Genomic DNA, 6,163 nt, shown 5'->3' with positions numbered 1-6,163 from the left:
ACCTATTCTCCCGAACAAACAGCGCCTCATGGTACCCTTTGCCGAACGAATAGCTGCCCTTTGCCGCCCTCCGTGCACCTTTTCTCAGGCGTGCAGCACCTCACAACATCGAACTCCCTCCCTGCGCCTCTCTCTCAAATGAACAGAGTCCTGAGGCGCGGCCTCTTCCGCCTTCTCTCTCCCTCCCTGCGCCTCTCTCCCAAACACGAAAACGCCTCACGACACCGCTCGCAGGTAAGCTCAATCTTTCTTTGTACATTTATTTACCTCTCTCTATTAAAAAAAACAATAAAACAGTAAAGAACCAAACTTCGTATTGTACGCTTTTTGCTGGTGTGAGAGAGGTCCTAGAAAGAGGAGATGTGGTAGGGGGTGCCTGAATGACGATGCTCCAGGTTAACCGGTAGATATTCACACCCAAAATTCACAAGGAACTTCCTGCTATATGAATGAGGAGAGATGAGAAGAGGGAGAAAAATAGTTATTGGGAGTGAGAGAGAAAGAGGAGGAAGAGAGACAAATAGAGGAGAGGAAGCTGAGAGACAGAGGGAGGAGAGGAAGAGAGGTAATTAGGTCAAATAAACAATTTATATCCAAAGAGAGAGAGAGAGAGAGAGAGAGAGAGAGAGAGAGAGAGAGAGAGAGAGAGAGAGAGAGAGAGAGAGAGAGAGAGAGAGAGAGGGCACCTTGTGGCCCTGGGGTTGTAGGGTGTCAGCATAGAGCATAGAGCGGGTTTTAGTAGCATAGAGGACACCTAGGCCATAGGGTGTCAATGTAGAGCATATAGGATTTTTTTTAATTAGCATGAAGGATGACACCTTGTGGCCATAAAGCAATAGGAGACAAACATAAAAAAATGGTGGTTTTTTATTAGCATAGAGGACAACGGCCATAAGATGCCAAGATAGAGCATGGAGAGTTTTCCCTAGTAGACAACAAACCCTACGGCCATAGAGAGAGCACCCTCGGCCATAGGTTTCAAAAAAACCCTCATGAAGTGCTTCTTCAAAACATAGAGGGCACCTTGTGGCCTTGGGGCCATAGGATGCCAATATAGAGCATAGAGAGGTTCTTACTAGCATACAAGGGACCCTATGGCCTTCAGGCCACAGGGTGCCATATAGAGCATAGAGAGGTTCTTACTAGCATAGAGCAGACCCTATGCATTAGGAAGAGAATGGGGTCTAGGAGGGCCTCTTTATTTGGCAGTTTAAGGGAGTCAAACCTTTAGTATTAAGAAAGCAATCAAAGGACAACATTTGAATTCAAACAGGCAAAATGGCTAGTTTATTTGAATTCAAAGTTTCCCCCCAAATGAAATTTTATATCTAGGGGGCAAAACCATATCATGTAGCATATCTATGGAAAGAGCTTAGCATGTAGATTAAAGATCTATAATCTCTGCTCAAATTCGAGATCATATGTAGGAGTTATGAAAGGCAAAAAGGCATAAAGTTGTTCAACCCCTTTTTTGGGAAGAAAAGTGCATCCTTTGACCACTCTTACACCTCTCTTACACACCCACCATTCTTGCACACATGGCATGTTTCTGTTTGTCAAAATGTTACTCACCTACCTAATCTCTTGGCAAATAAAGAGTCCCTCCTAGACCTCATCCTCTTCCTAATGGGCCTTCAGGCAAAACGGTGCCAATATAGAGCATGGAGAGGTTCTTACTAGCATAGAGGGGACCCTATGACCTTCAAGCCACATGGTGCCAATATAGAGAAAATAGTGTTTTTTACTGGCATAGAGAGCAAGCACCCTATGGCCCTAGGGCCATAGGTTGTCAAAAAACCATCATGAGGTTGTCAAAAAACCATCATGAAGGGTTTCTTCAAATTGAAAACATAGAGGGCACCTTGTGGCTCTTGGGGCCATAGGATGTCAATATAGAGCATAGAGAGGTTCTTACCAACAAAGAGGGGAACCTATGGCCTTCAGGCCACACGGTGCCAATATAGAGCATAGAGAATTTGTTACTAGCATAGAGACGACCCTATGGACTTCAAGCCTTAGGGTGCCAATATAGAGCAAATAGTGCTTTAGAGAGCACCCTATTGCCAAAAAACCATCATGAAGGGTTTCTTCAAAACATAGAGGGCACCTTGTGGCCTTGGGGCTATATGATGTCAATATAGAGCATAGATCATAGAGAGCTTCTTACTAGGATAGAGGGGACCCTATGGCCTTTAGGCCATAGGGTGCCAATATAGAGTATACAGAGGTTCTTACTAGCATAGAGGAGACCCTATGGCCTTCAGCCCACAAGGTGTCCTCAATATAGAGCAAATAGTGTTTTTTAATCGCATAGAGAGCACCCTATGGCCCTGGGGCCATATGTTGTCAAAAAACCATCATGAAGGACTTATTCAAAACATAGAGGCCACCTTGTGGCTTTGGGGCCATAGGATGCCAATGTAGAGCATAGAGAGGTTCTTACTAGCATACAGCGGACCCTATGACCTTGAGGCCACAGGGTGCCAGTATAGAGAAAAGAGAGTTTCCTACTAGCATAGAGGAGACCCTATGGCCTTCAGGCCATAGGGTGCCAATATAGAGCAAAAAGTGCTTTTTACTAGCATAGAGAGCACCCTATGGCCTTAGGGTCATAGATTTCCAAAAAATGATCATGAAGGGTTTATTCATAATATAGAGGTCACCTTGTGTCCTTGGGGTCATAGGATGCCAATAAAGAGCATAGGGTATAGAGAGGTTCTTACTAACACAGAGGGGACCCTATGGCCTTTAGGCCACAGGGTGTCAGTATAGAGTATACAGAGGTTCTTACTAGCACAGAGGGGACCCTATGGCCTGAAGGCCATAGGTTGCCAAAAAACGATCATGAAGGATTCTTACTAGCATTTTACTGGCATAGAGAGTACCCTATGGCCTATGGGCCATAGGTTGCCAAAAAATGATCATGAAGGGTTTCTTCAAAGCATAGAGGGCACCTTGTGGCCTTGGTGCCAATATAGAGCATAAAGAGATTCTTAGTAGCATATATGGGACCCTATGGCCTTCAGGCCACAGGGTGCCAATATAGAGCATAGAGCGGACCTTCTTACTAGCATAGAGGGGACCCTATGCCCTTCAGGCCAAAGGTTGCTAATTTAGCGCAAATAGTGCTTTTTTTTTTTGCATAGAGAGCACCCTATGGCCTAGGGCCATAGGTTGCCAAAAAAAGGATCATGAAGGGTCTCTTCAATACATAGAGGGCACCTTGTGGCCTTGGGGCCATAGGATGCCAATATAGAGAATTTAGAGGTTCTTTCTAACATAGATGGGACCCTATGACCCTAGGCCCATAGATTATCAAAAAACCATCATGAAGGGTTTCTTCTAAACATAGAAGGCACCTTGTGGCTTTGGGGCCATAGAATGTCAATATATAGCATAGAGAGATTGTTACTAGCATATTGACATCCTATGGCCTTGGGGCCATAGGATGTCAACATAGAGCATAGAGAGATTCTTACTAGCAGAGATGGGACTATATGGCCTTCTGCCCACAGGGTGCTAGTATAGAGTATAGAGAGGTTCTTACTATCATAGAGGGGACCCTATGGCCTTTATGCCATAGGGTGCCAATATAGAGCAAATAGTACTTTTTACTTCCATAGAGAGCACCTCTATGGCCCTGGGGCCATAAGTTTCCAAAAAACCATCATGAAGGGTTTCTTCAAAACAAAGAGGGGACCTTGTGGCCTTGGAGCCATAGGATGCCAATATAGAGCATAGAGAGGTTCTTACTAACATAGATGGGACCCTATGGCCTTCAATCCGCCATAGGGTGCCAATATAGAGCATAGAGAGGTTCTTACTAACATACACGGGGCCCTATGGCCTTCAGACCGCCATAGGGTGCCAATATAGAGCATAAAGAGGTTTTTACTAGCATAGAGGGGGCCATATGGCTCCACGCCATAGGGTGCCAATATAGAGCAAATAATATTTTTTACTAGCAAAGAGAGAACCCTATGGCCTTGGAACCATAGGTTGCCGAAAAACTATCATGAAGGGTTTCTTCAAAACATAGAGGGAACCTTGTGGCCTGGGGGTCATAGGATGCCAATATAGAGCATAGAGTATAGAGAGGTTCATACTAGCATAGAGGGGACCCTATGGCCTTGAGGTTACAGGGTGTCAATATAGAGTATAGAGAGGGTCTTACTAGCATAGAGGGGACCCGATGGCCTTGAGGTCACAAGGTGTCAATATAGAGTATAGAGAGGGTCTTACTAGCATAGAGGGGAACCTATGGCCTTCAGGCCACAAAGTGCCAATATAGATAATAGAGAGGCTCTTACTAGCATAGATGGGTCCCTATGGCCTTCAGACCACAGGGTGCTAATATAGAGCAAATAGTGCTATTTTTGAAATAGAGAGCACCCTACGGCCCTCGGGCCATAGGTTGTTAAAAAAAGAATCATGAAGGGTCTCTTCAATACATAGAGGGAACCTTCTGTCCATAAGGGATTCCAATATAGAGCATAGATAGGTTCTTCCTAGCATACAGGGGACCCTATGGCCGTGGGCCCATAGGTTGTCAAAAAACCATCATGAAGGGTTTCTTCAAAACATAGAAGGAACCTTGTGGCCTTGGGGCCATAGGATGTCAATATAGAGCATAGAGAGATTCTTACTAGCATAGAGGGGACCCTATGGCCTTCAGGCCACAGGGTGCTAGTATAGAGTATAGAGAGGTCCTTACTAGCATAGAGGGGACCCTATGGCCTTCAGACCACAGGGTGCTAATATAGAGCAAATAGTTGTTTTTTTTTTGGCATAGAGAGCACACTATGGCCCCGGGGCCATAAGTTGCCAAAACAAAAAATCATGAAGGGTCTCTTCAATACATAGAGGGCACCTTGTGGCCTTGGGGCCATAGGATGCCAATATAGAGCATAGAGAGGTTCTTACTAGCATACAGAGGACCCTATGGCCCTAGGCCCATAGGTTGTGAAAAAACCATCTTGAAGGGTTTTCTTCAAAACATAGAAGGCACCTTCTGGCCTTGGGGCCATAGGATGTCAATATAGAGCATAGAGAGATTCTTACTAGCATAGAGCCAACGATGACAATTCCAACCGCTGGTCAGAGGAATTTTCCTCTACACCTAGAGGTCCAATAGCCATGAGCCCTTATCAGGTTTGGGGTTTCATTCAAGGTGCTACGCCTGAGCAAGTGGTCTTGATGGAGTGCTATATGTGAAGTAGAGGGAACACATCCGCTAACCCTACACCTAACATCACAGCGAGACCCACACCTCTCACCACACCCTATGGCCTTCAGGCCACATGGTGCTTGTATAGAGTATATAGTGTTTCTTACTAGGAATCATACAATGTCAACATAAAGTATATGGTGTTTCTTACTAGCATAAGAGCACCTATGGCCCTAGGGTCATAGCATGCCAACACAAACTAGATTTGCACTAATTTTTTGTGCAATTAAACTTCAATCAAACATGCACATTAAATCAAAAAATTAATAAGTTTGTGCACTCACAAATTCATAATCAATTTGTTGATTTCAAGCTCCCAATGTAGGTTTACATGCATGTGTGTGTGTGTGTGTGTGTGTGTGTGTGTGTGTGAGAGAGAGAGAGAGAGAGAGAGAGAGAGAGAGAGAGAGAGAGAGAGAGAGAGAGAGAGAGAGAGAGAAACCATCACAAAATCTCATGTGTAGCATTATTTTCCAATCAAATTGAACACATAAGAATGAATCACATCTCTAATTAACGATTTAGCTATGTGTAGCATGTGATTAGAGGGTAATTAAAGAGCCAAATTAGGAAAAATCCCTTAATTACACACTCAATTCTACTCAAATTTCTTGCAAATTTCTTGCAAAAAAGTGATGTTCATGTCTCCAACTAGGCATATAAGCATGTGTGATACTTTAATTGTTAGTTAACTAGTGAATAATTAGTGAAAAATAAGAGAAAAAATGATGAGAATACAAACGATTTATCAATCAAATCTCATCACAAATCCAGCATTCATTATCATCGACACCTAATGCACAATGTATACTACTATAATTGTTGATTACTGACTTTTCAACACACTAATGACTTCTCTAGCTTAGGCAATCGATATCCGACAACGGCACCAATGTTGGGGGGTTGTAGCATAACTCAATCCACCAACACAATGTC

The sequence above is a fragment of the Adiantum capillus-veneris genome, chromosome 4 (assembly GCF_014529385.1).
Source record: "Adiantum capillus-veneris isolate H3 chromosome 4, ASM1452938v2, whole genome shotgun sequence".
In the NCBI taxonomy this organism is placed as follows: domain Eukaryota; kingdom Viridiplantae; phylum Streptophyta; class Polypodiopsida; order Polypodiales; family Pteridaceae; genus Adiantum; species Adiantum capillus-veneris.
This window is presented reverse-complemented; position numbering follows the sequence as displayed.